At 46.5% G+C, this 20,376-nt stretch overlaps 1 pseudogene; it reads right to left on the bottom strand.

The window, feature by feature from the left end:
- Positions 1-20,154, bottom strand: part of LOC141270593 (uncharacterized) — a 93,298-nt pseudogene extending 73,144 nt beyond the window's left edge.
- Positions 20,155-20,376: the final 222 nt, after the last annotated feature.

Raw genomic sequence — 20,376 nt, 5'->3', positions numbered from 1 at the left:
GGTAGACAAGAAGAGCAGAGCAAAACCCGCAGGTGTGGTAAACAAGCAGAGCAAAACCCGTAGGTGCGGTAGACAAGCAGAGCAGAGCAAAACCCGCAAGTGCGGTAGACAAGCAGAGCAGAGCAAATACACAGAAGGTACTTACAATGAAGTAGAGAGTGGACACTAAACTCAGAAACAGAAGTACAGAGACAACGAGTTGGAGTTAGGTGCAGGTTCAGACACTGCAGGAAAAGGGAAGATATAGACAGAGACAAACAAGTAACGGGCTAGGACACTGTTCAGACAGGAACTGAACCAGGAACAAGATACAGGAACGAGCCTGGGAACTCAGACCCCAGGGTGGCGGAAACAGACTAGAAGTCACAGATACAGGTAACGGGCCTGGGTGTACAGCCCCCAGGGTGGCGGAACAGACTAGAAGTCACAGATACAGGTAACAGGCCTGGGTATACAGCCCCCAGGGTGGCGGAAACAGACAAGATACAGGACAGGACCTGGCAACTCAGTTGCACAGAACACACTGAAAGAAAGTGTTGCTCAGGCACCTCCTACTGTGTGGAGGGGGTTTAAGTATCCAGTGACTCACAGCAATAGGCTGGGGATGCATTAGGACTGTGCACATAATAACTATAAGAAACAGGCAGTAACCGCGCCGCCGCCCTAAGCAATCAGACAAGAGACATGCACACAGCAGGTACTGGAGCAAAGTGTGCAGCCTGGACAGATAGCCATGCCATGCCAGCACGCCACCAGGATGTTACAGGGACCGCTTAGACTCACCAAAAACAGAAGGCCGATAGAAGACGTTCAGTGGGTCTTGTTTTTAAGATCAGGGATAAGGTTTGGTTGTCATCCAGGAACATTAAACTTTAAGTGACTTCTGCAAAATTGGGTCCAAAGTTTATTGGTCCTTATGAGATCGTTGAGGTGGTCAATCTAGTGGCATTCAGATTAAAGCTTCCTCTATCCCTTCGCATCCCTAACGTCTTCCATAAATCCCTATTAAAGGAGTTTGTCCCTTCGGTATTATCTCTCTCATCCCCGCCTCCTCCAGGGTCAGTCAACAGTGGCTTAGAGCATGAGGTTCAGAGAGTGGTGGATTCTCGTAGGGTCCAAAATTCCTTCCAATACCTCATCCACTGGAGGGGATACGGACCAGATGAGAGATCCTGGGTCCCTGCTTGAGATGTGAAGGCCGATCAGTTAGTCAGGGCCTTCTATCTAAAGTTTCCTGGGAAGCCTTGGGCCCCCCTTAGAAGAGGGGGTACTGTCAAGGTTCCACCCCTCACTGTGTCTGGGATGCAGTTACTGACAACTCAGCCATCCAATCTTGTACAGGGGCATGCTGGAGCTGTCGGTACTTTGACACCTCGGTGGTCCAATATGGTATAGGGGAGTGCTGAAGTGGTCAGTGTGTAATTGTCTGCTCGGCTGTGCAAACTGAGACTAGGAGGCATTGGCTATCTCCAGGTGTTCATCATTCCACGTGACTGCCAGGCTACATAACTAGCTGTTTCTCCCTGACCTCTGCCAGACTACATTCAGCTAGTGTGAGGTTTGTTTTCCTGTGCCTAAGTGTTCTGTGTATTGATCTTCCGTTGCCTGACATTGGACCTAGTTCTGACCATCTGTCTGTTTAACCCCTTCTGCTCTGATCCACTATCCTCCTGGTATTCTGACCAACGTAACGTTACCTGACTAAGCCTTTGCCTCTTCCCTCTGTTTATGACGTAACATCCTGGCCTTTGACTCCGGACTCCTTGGCTATTCCGTCTCACAGCTTGGCTGTGAAAAGTGACTCAGCATCACAATAATACATAAATACAACTCATGCATGATATATTCAATAAAATCACTGAAAATCAAAAACAAATACAATTAATTGCACTGTAATATTAAATCCTGTCTGATGTTCATTCCCTGTGGGGCTCTAGTTTGTAATTTAAAAATCCAATATGAATCTCTATTTAAGATTTTTCTTTTCATATCTCCACCTCTTAATGGTTTATAAGCTTTTTCTATTCCTAAAATCTGAAGGATACGATATCCCCTTTATACATAGTAACATAGTAATGTAGGTTGAATAAAGACCTAGGTCCATCAAGTTCAACCTTTCTCCCCCAATTGTACTCCCTACGCTAACACTAAACTAACTTACTGGAACTAGGCCTCACAAATGTATTACCATTTTTATTATTACTGCACTATTACAATTACAAATGAGTTTATAATTTTTTAATTAGTTTTATTTTTTGTATTACTCATATGGTATTACTAAAATTCCTGTACTTAAATCTGTTGATCCAGAAGAAGGCAAAAACCCCAGGACACATTCAGACAAGAACCCTGGATCAAATGTACTACTATAGGTGTAAGATTTTGTCTAATTTAACTGTAACTCACAATGTTACCTGTGTCAAGGAAATCATCCAGCCCTTTTTTGAAATCTGATATAGTGTCTGCCATTACTACCTCCTGTAGTAGGGCATTACACAGCTCGACTGCTCTGATTGCAAAGAACCCTTTCCTGGTTAGGTGCCGGAATCACCTTTCTTTCACCAGTAATGAGTGCCCCCTGGTCTTTAGCCTTAGTATAGTCTTTGGAAGGAATAAGTCATGTGCTAGACCTTTGTACTGACCACACATATATTTATACATGTAAATGAGATCCCCTCTGTGGCGTCGTTTTTCTAAGCTAAACAAGCTCAACTTTTTCAACCTCTCATCATATGAGAGGTCTACCATCCTATATAATAATCTAGTTGCCCGCCTTTGAACTGACTAACTTCTGAATATCCTTTTTAAAATGTGATTTATAAAGGGGTAACAATACGTTGGGATTGCAAGATTTTATTTTTCTTTTTATACACCCTAAAATCTTGCTTGCTTTTGCGGCTGCTGCTTGACATTGAGTACTGCTGCTCAGCTTACTTGTAACCAGAATACCCAAATCCTTCTCCTGTTCTGTAGTCCCGAGTATACTCCCACTTAATGTATATGCAGCAATAGGATTACTCCATCCTATGTACATTACTCTACATTTATCTACATAAAACTTAATCTGCCAAGTGTTTGCCCATTCAGTCATCTTATCCAGATCGTTCTGCAATATCATAATGTCAAGATCAGATTTTAATATCCTACTTAGTTTGGTATCATCAGCAAAAACTGGCACTTTACTTACAATCCCATTACCAAGGTCATTAATAAAGAGGTTAAAAAGAATTGGTCCTAGCACAGATCCCTGTAGCACCCCACTGCTGACTATGTCCTATTTAGAGAATATCGGGATCGCAGGGCGGCGGTGGAAGAAGAGGTGGGGCGGGCCGGTATCTGGCTGGGGGCCGGGCCTGGCCGGGTACAAGGGCCGGTGTATTGCTGTGAGCGGAGTTTGCAGAGCAGAGTGAGCGGCTTCGGGTGGCCGCGGCCATCTTTCTGAAGCTGTGCTCTACAGGAAAATGGCGTGTTCTGCAGAGTCGGCGACCATTTTCCTATAGAGCCCAGCTTCAGGAACATGGCCGCGGCCACCGGAAGCCACTCACTCTGCTCTGCAAACTCCGCTCACAGCAATACACCGGCCTTGGTACCCGGCCAGGCCCGGCCCCCAGCCAGAAACCGGCCCGCCTCACCTCTTCTTCCGCCGCCGCCCTGCGATCCCGCTCCACCACCACCGGTAAGTTGTGTTTGGACCATAATAATAATTTGGGGAAAAAAAAGTGCGCCTTATGGTCCGAAAAATACGGTATATTAGGAGGTGAACTTTGATTTTTGCCCTCTTGAAAGAACCCTGGAACAGACTGTTTGTTGGTGAACACTTATGAAAAATGTCTGCTTAAAATCTCATCCTTTTCTTTGTCCTCTATAAATTATCTTGTTATTATTGTCTTTTAAGGGGCCAATACCATCTCATTTAGTCTTTTTGGCATTGAGGTATGTATACATTTTTGGGGAACTTAATGTCCCTGGCAATTTGTTGCTCTGTAGATAATTTTGCTAGGTTGATTTCGTTTTTACATTTCTTATTTAGGTCTTTATTAGTGTTGAGCGAGCACTAAAATGCTCGGGTGCTTGAAGCTCAGGCCGAGCTCACCGTGATACTCGGGTGCTCGACCCGACCAACGAGTCCAATGTTAGTCTATGGGAGACCCAAGCATTTTTGCGGCGGCACCCCCGGCAGTCTGTAGAAAGCCTAAAAAGTGCCCAAAACGATAGGGACAGTGTTCAAATGACAAGGGGACAGCATGGAGATCGCCCCAGGAAGCATTTCTGACCCCCAGGTCACTGCAGTCAACAACGTGGTCAGAGGAATTAAGCCACTTTTACGGGCTCACAATAAAACGTTCAAAAACGAAAAACGGTTTTCCTGTGAAATATGTTAAGGAACTTCCTTTCCAGGGTAAAGACTTGTGTATAAGGTAAAATAAATAACCAAAAACAAAAATATTCCTCCATATCTTGGGCTATGTTCACAAGTAGCATTTTTTATGCGTTTTTGCACTTTTGTATTGCTTTCAACCGTAACAAATGCATTCACCGGGAAATGTCATTTTAACATTTTACAACCTTATCTGGCCATGTGCTGTGTGACACATGTGTGTCACCCTGGCCTGGATGCCACAAATATAATAAAGCTGTGTCTGAGAGCAAGGGGGAGGTTCTCTGGTCAGGGGAACATTAGCATGCAATACCTCCTGTCACAGGCCAGTAGGGGGAGCATGCTGCCCCTATAAAAGCTGGAACTGGGGGCAGGGTTAGTGAGAACTGGACGACCTGTCTCAGGACTGAGACTTGTCCCAGAGCAGAGCAGGGACAGAAAGTTGTATTGCACCTAAGAGGAGGTGTGGCAGGAGGAGAGTCACAAGCCAGAGACAAGAGGCGAAGTGAGCCTGTCTTGGCAGATAAAGGACTTAATTTACCAGACTTTGGTGTCTGAGGCTGGGAGGATTCCACATCCTACAGCAGATAACCAGTCCGCAGGGGACTGTATATTCCTTGGCCTAAGAAGCCTGGAGGCTCTGCCACAACAGAAGGGACCAGTAAAGCCGTACCAGGCCGGGAGCAGAAAGGAACCCACGTCGCAGGCCATACAGGCGAGAGTATACGGAAAGCTCGGAAACGTGGGCTGTTACCCTATAAGGAGGAGATAGCCAGAAGGAGCGCAGAAAGCACGGTAGGCCTACACCCTCACCCTGACCAGGGCCAATTTCCCCATTGCTCTCAGACATCCAGGTCCCCTCCTAGCCGGGACTGTTTATGGGTCAGTTTACCTGTTGTAGTAAAGACCCTGGACTGCAACCTGTCTGTGTGCTCCTTGCTCCTCCAGCACTATCAGCACTGGGACTCTCACCACCATCACTCACACCATCCACTACACTGCCCTGGGGCCGCACTCTTCCCGTGGGGAGTCACACCATCCCAGCTGCATACATCATCAGCCCCAGTGGTCTGCCTTGCAGCGGCGGTTCCTAATGACCGCAAATCCACGGGTGGCGTAGTCGGACATAATCAACAGCACATAACGGACTACCACTGGCCTGACCACCCTGAGCCACGGAACCGGGCTGCCACTACTACTCCCATCATTCCCGTACTGCCGGGATCCGAGTGCCCCACGGCCCAGGGGGCAAGTCACATGCATACAGTGCTGAAAAGACATGGGAACAGCATGGGGAAGACCTCTGGAAGCATCTCTGACACCCAGGTCACTGCCTAAAAGTGTGCCCATCAGAAGTGATCCTTGCCGCATCAGAAGATGCAGACTTGCAACTATCCCCATGTAAGTCCTTGTCCCAGGGCAGTGTTCAATTGTACCTCCCCCATTCCTTGCAATGCAAGTATGCAGCCTGCCACCCACCAACCCCCAGGCTGCAATACCATACTGCTTGCTTGCACTTGAAATTGGGCCTTTTAGGCATGTGAAGGCGGAATCTGGCCACCACGTCATGGCTGCGTCGGCGGCCTGGTATCCATACTCAGTCCCCAGCTGCCGGGCGTCCACGCTCGGTCCCCAGCCGCCCCGCGGCCGGGTGCCCACACACGGTCCCCAGATGCCTGGGGGCGGCCGGGTGTCCATAAACGGTCCCCAGCCGCCCCTATTTGAAGGACAGCCTATCCACAAACACATGGACAAGTGAATGTGGCCAGGGATCATCCATCTGACTGACGCCTTCACACTGGGTTAATATTGTGGAACCCGGGACACAGTTGGACACTGGATGCAACACATCCTCCAGATATAGAGGATTGTGGGTCCTGGGTCAATCAGGCTTCAACACAAAGTTCAGAAGGTAGACAGCAGCAGTGGTCGGCCTCCTACACAATGAGTAAATTATTCATGATCATGAGGCCATCCATCTCCTTAGCTTTCTGTTCCTTGGAATGCAAGCGCATGTATGTAGTAGCGGCTAGGCCTGAGGTGGTCAGCGTTTTGGCGCATATCCTACCTACTCCGAGGATAGCTGGATGTTTTCCTCCTACTATCCCAGTTCAAGGACTCTCGTTAAAACAAAGCTTCAGGTGATGAATGATGGATGAGGTGGTGGCAAAGGAGAAAGAGCAGGAGGAACAGGGACCATTCACATCAATATCAGGCCAGTCAACCACACATGTCTTGTAGGATATGTTTCTGTACCAAAAGGAGCGGTTCGGCTACAAAGTTATAGGGCATACAGTGAGTGCAATGCCTACCAAAAATTTTGAGGCACTCCAATGCCCCTTGGAAAGGACATGGAGGTCAGAGGGCCTTAACTAAACCGTTTTTTCCATTTATAGCAACTGGGTCTCCTGTACACTGTTGGCCTAAGCAGTGAATGGAAGGCTTTCCAAAAATTCTGAGGAACTGCAATGCCCCTTGAAACAGAAATGGATTACAGCATACTAAAAACCTTCTTCCCATTATTGGGGAGTGGGTCTCCCTTAGTTTTCGCCTATGCATTGAAAAGCAAAAGCTGACTAAAATTAGGAGGAAATGCAATGCCCGTTGGAAGAGTCGTGGAGGTTAGAGGTAATTAAAATCAACATTTCAATGCCCCTTGGAAGAGCTGTGGAGTTCAGAGTGGTTTAACAAGACGGTTTTAATGCCCCTTGGAAGAGACGTGGAGGTCACAGTAGCTTAACAAGACGGTTTTAATGCCCCTTGGAAGAGAAGTGGAAGTCACAGGAGCTTAACAAGACGGTTTTAATGCCCCTTGGAAGAGAAGTGGAAGTCACAGGAGCTTAACAAGACGGTTTTAATGCCCCTTGGAAAAGCTGTGGAGTTCAGAGTGGTTTAATAAGACAGTTTTAATGCCCCTTGGAAGAGTGGTGGAGGTCCCAGTGGAATAAAAAGACAATTATCAATGACCTTTGGAAGAGACGTGGAGGTCACAGTAGCTTAACAAGACGATTTTAATGCCCCTTACAAGAGCCATGCAGTACAGCATATTAAAAACATTATTCCCATTATTGGGGAGTGGGTCTCCCATAGTCTTTGCGTATGCCTTCCAAGCAAAAGCTGCCAAAAATTAGGATGGAGGAACTTGCAATGCCCCTTACAAGAGCTATGCAGTACAGCATATTAAAAACACTTCCCATTATTGGGGAGTGGGACTCCCATAGTCTTTGCCTATGCCTTCCAAGCAAAAGCTGCCAAAAATTAGGACGGAGGAACTTGCAACGCTGGCAACACGGACCACGGTCACCCTGGTGGTATAGTGGTGGTGGAGGCTGAGGATAAGGAGAAGAGCAAAAAACAGCCGAAATGAGGAAGCGTATACCCATGTGTGGGTGTGAAGCGGTGCATGGGAATACACCTCCCAAAACAACACAGTGGATTTCACTTTATGTTTCTCTGCTGTCATTTGGTGGTGATGAGAAGTCTGGCCCAATCCAGCCCTTGTTCATTTTGATAAGGGTCAGCTTGTCAGCATTGTCAGTTGACAGGCGAGTGCGCTTATCAGTTATAATTCCCCCAGCGGCACTAAAAACACGCTCCGATAACACGCTAGCGGCACGGCAGGCCAGGACCTCCAAGGCGTACAGAGTGAGTTCATTCCAAGTGTCCAGCTTGGATACCTAATAATTAAAAGGCACAGAGGAATCACGGAGGACGCTGGTACGGTCGGCAAGGTACTCCCTCACCATCTTTTGAAACTTTCCACTCCTTGTGAGAGTACCCCGCGCCTCAGGGCCTGTAAGCTGGGCGGGTCTCAGAAAACTGTCCCAGAACGTTGACAGTGTTCTCCTGCCTCTGCTGGATTGGAGTTGCGTCTCTCTCGCCTGTACGCCTTGGTTGGGTAACGAACTGTGACTTCTGCAGCTAGCATGTTCAGATGGGAATTTTTTTTTTTAACAGTTCTGCAGCAAGGGCCTTCTGGTACTGCCCCATTTTTGTAGACCTCTCAACCTCAGGAATAAGAGAGTGAAAGTTCTCCTTGTAGCCGAGTCTAAAAGTGTCACCAAATATTTTGACAATGCGAGGGTCACGGTTAAGGCAGCGTAACATAAAGTCAGCCATGCGTGCCAGACTGGTAACGGGCAAGACTTTCGTTTCCTCACCAAGATGACGACTGACCATGCTCTCAGCCTCCTCCTCCTCCCCCCTGTCCTCAGGCCACCCACGCTGGACCGACGGTATGACAGTTGTACAGGTACTACCGTCTACAGCGCATGATACCAGCTCCTGTTCTTCCTCCTCCTCCTCTCCCTCATTGTCCCCCAATGCACGTTGGGATGAGAGGAGGCTGGGCTGTGTGTAATCGCCCGCTACGGCTTCTTGATCCATCTCATCGCCACTCACCATCTTGGTGGACTCCTCAAACTTTGTCAGGATGGTACATATGTCAGACATCCAGGTCCACTCCTGAGGTCTTATGTGTGGAGTCTGACCTGAATATCGACGGCCTTGTTGCAGCTGGTACTCCACAACTGCTCTCCACTGCTCACAAATCCTTTGCAACATGTGGAGGGTAGAGTTCCAACGTGTGGGGACATCACACACCAGTCGGTGTGCCAGAAGCTGCAAACGCTGCTGCAGCACAGCAAGGGCGGCGGAAGCTGTAGCCGACTTCCGAAAATGAGCTGACAGGCGGCGTACTTTGACGAGCAGATCTGGCAACTCGGGGGACGATTTAAGAAACCACTGAACCACAAGGTTAAGCACATGGGCCAGGCAAGGTACGTGTGTGATTTCGCCTCGCCTCAGAGCCGCCACCAGGTTACGGCCATTGTCACACACGACCATGCCTGGATGTAGGTTCAGCGGTCTCAGCCACAGATCTGACTGCTCTTTCACAGCTGTCCACAACTCACAAGCAGTGTGAGGTTTCTCACCTAAACTTATGAGTTTCAGCACAGCCTGTTGCCGCTTGGCGGAGGCAGTACTGCAGTGCTTCCAGCTCGTAACTGATGTGGTGATATCTGAGATGGAGGCTGAAAATGAGGAGGAGGAGGATGATTTGCAGGAGCTGTACACTGTGGGGGCAACTCTGACTGACATAGGGCCCGCTATCCTCGGTGTGGGGAGGATGTGTTCCGTCCCAAGGCCCGACTGGGTCCCGGCTTCCACTATGTTTACCCAGTGTGCCGTCAGGGAGATGTACCGTCCCTGGCCACAAGCACTTGTCCACGTGTCCGTTGTCAGGTGGACTCTCCCAGTAACTGCGTTGTTGAGGGCACGGCAGATGTTTTGGGACACGTGCTTGAGTAGTGCAGGGATGGCACACCGGGCAAAATAGTGTCGGCTGGGGACCGAGTACCGAGGGACGGCCACCGCCATAAGGTTGCGGAAGGATTCCGTCTCCACCAGCCTAAAAGGCAGCATTTCCAATGCAAGCAGTCGTGAAATGTGCAAATTTAGGACTGTGGCCTGTGGGGCATTGGCTGCGAATTTGCGCTTTTATTCAAAGGTCTGGGATATGGACAATTGAACGCTGCAGTGGGACGTGGACGTTAATGCTGTTTCTTGAGAAACTGCCATAACAAGTGAAGACTGAGAGGAGGGGGCATCTTTGCATGCAGTATGGACAGGGGATTGCCTTGCACGCACAACAGGGGGTTCTCTTACACGCACAACAGCGGAAGAAGCAGTGGTGACACCCGCTGACACTGGTCGTGGACACTGGGGTTCGCCCCACAAAGTTGGGTGCTTTGCTGACATGTGCCTGATCATGCTGGTGGTGGTCAGGCTGGTAGTTTTGTCACCCCTGCTGATGCTGGCCTGGCAGGTGGTACAAATGGCCTTTTTGGGGTTATCAGCAGAGTCTTTAAAAAAATTGCAGACACTGGAAGACCTACCGGTTGTACTGGCAACGTCCCTCGTGTTGGTGTTACGGGGAACGGTTGCCCGCCTTCTGTCTGCGGCCACCACACTGCTTCTTCCTGCCTGTTGGGGTACTCTGACTCCATCCCCCTGTGTGCTGCTGGCCTCGCTCTGCGTGTCCTCCTGCCACGTTGGGTCAGTTACTAGATCATCCACCACCTCCTCCTCTTCCACTTGCGCACCACGATCCTCCTCCTCACTTCGTGGCAATTGTGTCTCATCATCGTCCACCTCTTGTGACAAATTGCCAGCGTCGACTTCCTCTGGCCGTGGCTGTTCAAATATTTGGGCATCGCTACATGGGATCTCCTCTTCCGCCACTTCAAGCGGAGCAGGCGAGGGGCACAAATATGGAAATGGACCAGTGAACAGCTCTTCAGAGTGTCCAACTGTGGGATCAGTTGCTGTCTGACGACACTCGGCATGGTGGGAGGAAGGAGCATCAGGGTGAGGAGGAGTATGCGGTCGAGACTCACAGCTACTAAAACTTGACCATGTGGAAGGCAGACCGGAGGTGGTGGTGCCCAGGTAACTGGAAGTATTATCTGCTATCCAATTAATAACCTGTTCACACTGATCAGTTCGCAATACTGGTGTTGTAGTGTGCTTCCCTAGTAATTCGGTCAAGAAGTGGGAGCGAGAAGATGTGGCTGTTGGTTGTGGCACATTTTCACCTTGGCCACGGCCCCGTCCTCTACACGGACATCACCAGAACGTCCAGTTCCACGTCCCTTGCCACGCGCTTTGCCCATTGTAAAGGAAGTAAAATAGCTTACACTCGCACTATCAATGGAAAAAGGGTAATAAAAAGGAGATTACAACCGTGGAAGAGAAAAACCACAGTTATATTTCTCTGGCCTACACCATAATCTTTTAAACAGATATATTTGTGTCTGAACAGTCAGGGAGACACTATTACTGTATTTGTTTACAGAAAAAAGGCCAAAAGCTGCATAATACAGAGATTTGAACCGTGGAACTGCAAAACCACAATTCTAGTTATCGGGCCTACACCAGAATCTTTTAAACAGATATATTTGTGTCTGAACAGTCAGCGAGACACTATTACTGGTTTTTTTTACGGAAAAAAGGCCAAAAGCTGGATAATACAGAGATTTGAACCGTAGAACAGCAAAACCACAGTTCTAGTTACGCGGCCTACACCAGAATCTTTTAAACAGATATATTTGTGTCTGAACAGTCAGCGAGACACTATTACTGGTTTTTTTTACGGAAAAAAGGCCAAAAGCTGGATAATACAGAGATTTGAACCGTAGAACAGCAAAACCACAGTTCTAGTTATGCGGCCTACACCAGAATCTTTTAAACAGATATATTGGTGTCTGAACAGTCACAGACACACTCAATTTTTTTCTTGGGAAGGGGGGGGGGGGGGGAATACCAAAAGGTTAATGAGATGCGTATTTGTACAGTCTGACTGAGGAAAAAAAAATACAGGATTTAGATGAAAAAAAAAGGATTTTTCCTGGCCCCTGAGACCGGGGGATTGTGTCCAAGATGGCGGCTCCCGATTTTAAATACTCGAGGTGACGTTGTGCGGCCAGCCAATCACTATAATGCCCACAAACAACATGGCTGCGGCATTACAGTGACTGGCTGGCAATCCCTGCATGTTCATTGGCTCTGTAAAGAGCGCCAAACATGCAGGACGGAGACCCGAGCTCCCGCCCGAGTAACCCGGAAATGCTCGGTGCTCACCGAACATCCCGAGTAGGAAGATGCTCGGGCGAGTACCGAGCAGTGTCGAGCATGCTCGCTCAACACTAGTCTTTACACTAATGAAATGCTATTTCTGTATTCTCGGCCTTTAAGATTTTGAATGCCCTTTGTTTTTGTCTTATTAAACTTTGTACTGTCTTATTTATTCATAATCGTTTCTTTTTATTCCTGGTTCATTTTTATTCCAGGGTATAAATTTTCTGCAGGAATCTAGTAGTATTTTCAGTCTACATAATTAAGCTCTTCCCTTAATTTGTTGAAATCAGCTTTCTTAAAGTTCCAGGTTTTTGCATTTCCGTTTTGAAATGTTTTATTAAAGATTACATTGAAACTTATCATATTATGGTCACTGTTTAAGTGCTCTCGTACCTGTAGATCTGAAATTGTATCTTGTCTATTTGACAGCACCAGATCCAGCAGGTAATTGTCCTGAACTGTGGATAAGAATTTGCAGCTTTTAGCACAACTGGAAGATTCTATGTCCCATTGAAAATCTGGATAGTTAAAATCCCCCATAATAAGGACCCTATTATTATTTGCTGCAGGTTTAATTTGTTCCAGCATTTCGTCCTCTAGAAGTTCAGCTATATTAGGAGGCTTGTAACAAACTCCACTTAGCAGCTTTCCATTATTGCCATCCCCATGTACATTTACCCAAATTGACTTTACATTGTCGCAGCTCCCCCCAATGTTGTCATTGAGCACAGATTTTAAGTTGGATCTTACTAAAATACACATCCCTCCACCTTTTTTGTCTTTCCTGTCCTTTCTAAATGTAGTGTATCCCTCTATATTTGTCATCCAGTCATGGCTTTCATCCAGCCAGGTTTCTGTAATACCCACCACATCGTATTCTGTGACCGACATAAGAGTCTCCAGTTCAGCCATTTTGTTTGCAAGACTTCTTGCATTTGCTAGCAGACATTTAATACAATTAGCACATTTCCTACTCAACTCCCTACTTTCCTTGCGTATACCAGCCCCCCCAAGATCCTCCATAGCCCCTACTCTCCCACTCTGTCTACTCTATCTAACCCCTTTTAAGCATGACTACCCTCCCTCCCCCCAGATCTTAGTTTAAAAGCTCCTCCAGCCGTCGGACCATTTTTTCCCCCAGCAAAGCTGCACCTTCCCCATTGAGATGCAGCCCATCCCTACCGTAGAGCCTGTAGCCAACAGCGAAATCAGCACAGTTCTCCATGAACTCAAACCCTTCCTTCATGCACCAAGTTCTAAGCCACTTATTTATCTCCCCAAGCTCCTGATGTCTTTCTAGTGACGCAGGTGGCACCGGCAGTATTTCTAAAAAACACCACCTTTGAGGTCCTGGTCTTCAGCTTCTCTCCTAGTTCCCTGTACTCATTTTTAAGGACCTTCCAGCTCCCTCTAACTTTGTCATTAGTACCAGTGTATACCATGAACGGTGGGTTTTCCCCAGCCCCACCCAGCAATCTGTCTATCCGATCTGCATTATGTTAAACCCGAGCACCCGGGTTATGTTTTTGTGAAAAGTGTCTTGAAACCACAGACCCGTTTAATGCTGTGGGATTGATTGCGTCAGATAAATGTCTTCTAATACATTTTTTTTAGCGGATCTGACGTGCATCCCACATATTGTAGTTAACTCTCTATGCACTCTATTAAATAGATGACCCCTATAGTGGTATAACTGATGAAATTGTGTATTGCAAATTGCTGTCCCGTTAGGTTTTCTTCAAATGTGTCGGTTTTATTAACCCCTTAACCCCCGAGGGTGGTTTGCACGTTAATGACCAGGCCAATTTTTACAATTCTGACCACTGTCACTTTATGAGGTAATTACTCTGGAACGCTTCAACGGATCCCCCTGATTCTGAGACTGTTTTTTCGTGACATATTGTACTTCATGATTGTGGTAAAATTTCTTCTATATCACTTGCGTTTATTTGTGAAAAAAACGGAAATTTGGCGAAAATTTTGAAAATTTTGCAATTTTCAAACTTTGATTGATTCGTATGCACCATGTACTGCGTGTGCTCGAGTGACATGCTCGAGTTCCTGCCCCGCATGTTTCACGGTTATTAGACACCCCAAAAAAAACATGCGGGGATCGCTCGTGCATGGCAGGCAATCCCCGCAAAGTTTTTTTGGCCGCGAAGCATATGGGGCGGAGACTCGAGCATGTCACTCAAATACCCACGATACTCAATGCATACCCGAGCACCCGATGCAAACTCAAGTAGCGAGCACTTGCGCTCAACACTAGTCGCCATATCGTCATCTTTTTTTCTTACTTTTGAAAAAAATCCCAACCCCATCACAACCCTAACCCCAAACCCAGCCCTAACCCTAGCCCAACCCTAACCCGAGAGTTTATTTTTTACGCCGTTCCTCGTGCGGTATAAGTGATTAGACGACTTTATTCTTCGGGTCGGTGCGATTACAGTGATACCAGAATCATATGGGGTTTTTATGACTGACAGCTGTCACGCACTAAAAGACGCATTTTTTGTAAAATAAAGTTTTTGCATCGCCATATTTTGAGAGCTATAATTTTTCCAGATTTTGGCAGACAGTCATGTGACGGCTTGTTTTTTGCGGAATGAGTTGACGTTGTTATTGGTGCCATTTTCAGGCACGTGACATTTTTTGATCGCTTTCTATTCCGATTTTTGGGAGGCAGAATAAACAAAAACCAACAATTCAGGAATTGTTTTTTTTTTTTTTTTTTTTTTATTCTGTTCCGCGTGTGGTAAAATTGATAAGGCAGCTTTATTCTTCGGGTCAGTACGTTTACAACGGTACCACATTTATATAGTTTTTCTATGTTTTGCACTTTTACATAAAAGCAATTTTATAGAAAAAAATATTTTTTAGCATAGCTTTATTCTGAGAGCTATAACTTTTATTTTTCGGCTGCTGGAGCTGTATGGCGGCTTTTTTTTTGCGGAACGAGATGACGTTTTCAGCGGTACAATTTTTATTTATATTCGTCTTTTTGATCGCGTGTTATTCCATTTTTTGTTTGGCGGTATGATGATAAAGCATTGTTTTTTGCTTCGTGTTTTGTTTTTTGTTTTTTACCGTGTTCCCTGAAGGGGTTAACTAGTGGGACAGTTTTATAGGTCAGGTTGTTCCGGACGCGGCGATACCAAATATGTATACTTTTATTGTTTTTTTTTTTATAATAATATTTATTGATGGGTACAATATATTTTTATTTTTGGTGGATTATTTTTTTATACTTTCTGACAGTTTTTACATTTTTTTACTCTGTCCCACTCTGGGACTTTCACTTTTTTTATTCTGATCGCCTGCATGGCATAGGAATGGAGCACAATCCCTGTGCCGTGCAGGCTGTCAGCGCTGGACAGGGAGAAGATCGTTTGGAGATGCACTGCGCATGTCCAAAAAATCTTCCTGCTGTCTGGTGACCCGGATGTTGTCATGACGACATCGGGTCGTCATGGCAACATCCTGGAAGCCACGGCAGACATCGCTGGAGGCCGGAAGAGGAGGTGAGTATCTGCGATCACCTCCCCTTGCCATCGCAATGCTGCGATCGACTTCGATCGCAGCATTGCAGGGGTTAATGTGCTGGGAGCGGTGCGGGACCGCTCCCTGCACATAGTACCGGGTGTCAGCTGTGACAATCAGCTGACACCCGACGGCGATCGCGCTCGCACAGCCTGTGTGCGCGCGCGATCAGGATGACGTACTAATACGGGTCTGGCTCTTAAGTCCCAGGGCACAGAGGCGTATTGGTACGTCTAATGTTGTTAAGGGGTTAACATAGTTGCATGCTTTTCAGGGTGTATGTCTACATTAAAAAAAAAAACTTATAGGATAACCAAGTCACATTGCGTTTGATATTTGTTTCTTGAAAATAACTAGTTGAAAGTTTTCCGCCTAGTGTAGAAGCCTTTTTGGATACAAAACTGAAACAAAATATGCAAAAGTCTGGAGGATGGATCTCAGACATCAAAAAAACGAAGTTTGAAAGAGATATCAAAGACTATTTATGAGTCAAAGTCAATTTACACATGGAAAATAAAATAAATGTGGAGCTACTGTTTTGAAATACAGGTCACACAATAAATTCAAAGGAAATAGAGGAGAGCGGAGGTCAGCTTCACAAATCCTAATGTGTCCATGGGTTCCTCTAATTATAATTCTGAGGACTAATCTGATGCATCAACTAAAGACAGATGGAACAAAAATAAATTCTCAAGTACTCCCCACAATTCAGCACAAAACAACGGGCGGGAAGAAAGCTTAAACATGCCGGACATGTGCGGTCCATGCCGGAGTGCATCACGGTCTCCTGTCTGCGAGTGCGCATGTCCGGAAGCATGCGTTCCACGCATATGGTATTGGATTGCATTCCACCAATATAGAAAAGTCCTATCTCTGAGATCAGCGTCATGGGAGACTAAAAACAAGTATTGCACATCCTCCCATCATGCAATAGGCATGTAGATATGCTTTATCACTACATAAAATATGGGATGATGGCCCACAGTATATTCCTAAATGGTCAAATTTCCCCTCTATTGCACAATTAGAGATACACAAGGAACACCACACTTGTTAATTATGAAATAGTATAAGTGGAATATAATTGATAAGTAATAATTCTGATATAGAAGCTTAGACACAATATGTAAACCCCATTCACAGAGAACTGAGTAGCAATGGGTAGAGTATACAATCCAAAAATATAATCCAGAATGGGGCTGTATTCACACAAAACAGGCATAGGAAATTTGCTCATTCAGTCCCTTAGGGCCTAGTGAATCCAGTCTAAAAATCCTCTCACATTCTTTTTTGAAGATACATCTATTGTGATCACCTCCTCTCACACTGGGTTTAACAACAACAAAGATACAAAAGGAGATGTCTCCAGTTTCACCGCAATGTACACTGTACATGTCTCTTGCTAATGGGGTGTACCAACCATGGCATATATCACCCAAATGCCCCCCACCCTCCTCCTAGACTCCCTCTTGATCTTGCCTACATAATCTAGGGGGCAGGTGCATGTGACCATATATACAAGTCCTGAGGTTTTACAGTTGGAATAATCCCTCTGGAAAAAAAGATTTTAACCTATTAGGGGCTCAAGAAACATTTACATGGTCTCATCCAATTACATGTACAATGTTCTCCAAATCTAAAGAAACTGCAGATTCCTCTATCTAGCCAAGTCCCCTTGGGTGCAGGTTTTTTTTAGAAATTATGCACTAAATGGTCCCTAATGGACCGACCCTTTCTGAAAGTTATTGTGGGAATAGATCCCACAGCACCCTCAGGTCCGGGACAGTCACAAGTATATCCCAGTGTTTTCTGAGGATATGAAAGATACAGTCACTCTGTCATAAGTTTTTCTTACTCGTGTAGTCCAATCTTTTTCTTGGTCTCTTGGTTAGGTATGGAGGAGTGTCTGTCTCTCCCATTTTTCTGCAAACGATGTGAAATCCAAAATGTTCCATGAGTACCCTTGTTCCCTGAATCTGATGTTCAGGTCTATTGCCTGTATATTAAAATCTGTGACATTAGAGCAGTACCCTCTCAACCATAAAAATTGGCCCTTGGGTGTTCCTCTTTTTATGGGAATGAGGGTGGTGGCTATCACACTTCAATAGTTTATTAGTGCTTGAAGGTTTATGGTAAATGTGTGTCCCTAGGGTCCCATTCCAATCTTTCTTGATTAGTACATCAAGGAAAGGCAACTGGTAATAATTAAAATCTGATATAAATCTCAGGCCCACTTTATGGATATTGAGTTCCCTGACAAATTCAAAACATTGTTCACTCATCCCTGACCAGATGATAAAAATGTAGTCAATATATTTGTATCATACCCCAACATATGGATGTCATCACTTATGATCATCCCTGAATATCGTGGATTCCTCCCACCAGCCCAGGAATAGGTTAGCATATGAGGAGGCACAGGAGCTTCCCATTGCAGTACCCCTGAGCTGGTGGAAGTACTTCCTGTCAAAAAGAAAGAAGTTATGAGTAAGAGGGAATTTTAGAAGATCCTCCATGAAGTCATTATATCTGCTACACTCCATTGATCTTGATTTCAATAAACGTCTTACTCCTCTGATACCATCCTCATGCGGTATATTACTGTACAAAGCCTCGATATCTAGTAAGGTCTGCTCCCCTACATGCAAGTATACATGCTCGAGGGTCTACATGTAGGGGAGCAGGCAAAGGTAAAAACATTTTCTAGAGGGATTATTCCAACTGTAAAACCTCAGGTGGTACTGTGCGAACATTACACTGTGTGGGGGCATCATACATCATGCATAAGGGGCATAATGGGGCATTACACTGTGTGGGGGCATCATACATACTGCATAAGGGGCATAATGGGGCATTACACTGTGTGGGGGCATCATACATCCTGCATAAGGGGCATAATGGGGGCATCATACATCCTGCATAAGGGGAATAATGGGGGCATTACACTGTGTGGGGGCATCATACATACTGCATAAGGGGCATAATGGGGGCATTACACTGTGTGGGGGCATCATACACACTGCATAAGGGGCATAATGGGGGCATTACACTGTGTGGGGGCATCATACATCCTGCATAAGGGGCATAATGGGGGCATCATACACACTGCATAAGGGGCATAATGGGGGCATTACACTGTGTGGGGGCATCATACACACTGCATAAGGGGAATGGGGGCATTACACTGTGTGGGGGCATCATACATCCTGCATAAGGGGAATAATGGGGGCATTACACTGTGTGGGGGCATCATACACACTGCATAAGTGGCATAATGGGGGCATTACACTGTGTGGGGGCATCATACACACTGCATAAGGGGCATAATGGGGGCATTACACTGTGTGGGGGCATCATACACACTGCATAAGGGGCATAATGGGGGCATTACACTGTGTGGGGGCATCATACATCCTGCATAAGGGGAATAATGGGGGCATCATACATCCCGCATAAGGGGAATAATGGGGGCATTACACTGTGTGGGGGCATCATACATACTGCATAAGGGGTATAATGGGGGCATTACACTGTGTGGGGGCATCATACACACTGCATAAGGGGAATAATGGGGGCATTACACTGTGTGGGGGCATCATACATCCTGCATAAGGGGAATAATGGGGGCATTACACTGTGTGGGGGTATCATACATACTGCATAAGGGGCATTACACTGTGTGGGGGCATCATACACACTGCATAAGGGGCATTACACTGTGTGGGGCATCATACATACTGCATAAGGGGCATTACACTGTGTGGGGCATCATACATACTGCATAAGGGGCATTACACTGTGTGGGGTCATAATGGGGGGATTACACTGTGTGGGGGCATCATACATCCTGCATAAGGGGCATTACACTGTGGGGGGCATCATACATTCTGCATAAGGGGCATAATGGGGGCATCATACATCCTGCATAAGGGGCATAATGGGGGCATTACACTGTGTGGGGGCATCATACATAATGTATGAGGGGCATAATGGGAGCATTACACTGTGGGGGCATCATACATCCTGCATAAGGGGCATAATGGGGGCATTACACTGTGTGGGGGCATCATACATCGTGCATAAGGGGCATAATGGGGGCATTACACTGTGGGGGGCATCATACATCCTGCATAAGGGGCATAATGGGGGCATTACACTGTGGGGGCATCATACATCCTGCATAAGGGGCATAATGGGGGCATTACACTGTGTGGGGCATCATACATCCTGCATAAGGGGCATAATGGGGGCATTACACTGTGTGGGGTCATCATACATCCTGCATAAGGGGCATAATGGGGGCATTACACTGTGGGGCAGTAAAGGGGTCCTGTACTATGAGAACAATACGTTTCCTCCCTTCCTGTCTCCATAGTTGGGTCGTATGTATCTATTACATGAAACAGAACAAAAACCTTATAATTCTTAAAAAGGGGCAACACAAGACCCCAAACGAATCTCCGTGCTGAAGGGGTTAATGCCCCCTGCGCCCAGTAATGGGGTCTCCACATACCTCCACCTGCAGAGCCGCCACCACATATATGGCTGTTCTGTGCGCACAGGAGCTGTGATGAGGTCACAGGAGGGGAGGAGTCAGGGGTCACATGATCAGGGGCCTCAGTGGATGCAGGACTCTGCTGTGCTGGTTGTCATGGTGCTGGATGAGCTGAAGTTTATGTGTGGGGTCAGGAGGGGTTTACAGTGTGGATGTAGCAGAGCCGTGTGTGTACGAGGTGTACGGAGCAGAGCCGAATGTGTACGAGGTGTACGGAGCCGAGCGGCATGTGTACGAGGTGTACGGGGCGGAGCCGTGTGTGTAC

Source organism: Phyllobates terribilis, unplaced genomic scaffold, assembly GCF_046119375.1.
Source record: "Phyllobates terribilis strain yellow unplaced genomic scaffold, ASM4611937v1 Scaffold_5__5_contigs__length_657084704, whole genome shotgun sequence".
Lineage (NCBI taxonomy): Eukaryota > Metazoa > Chordata > Amphibia > Anura > Dendrobatidae > Phyllobates > Phyllobates terribilis.
Note: the sequence above shows the minus strand (reverse complement) of the source record. Positions and strands in the feature narration are given on the sequence as shown.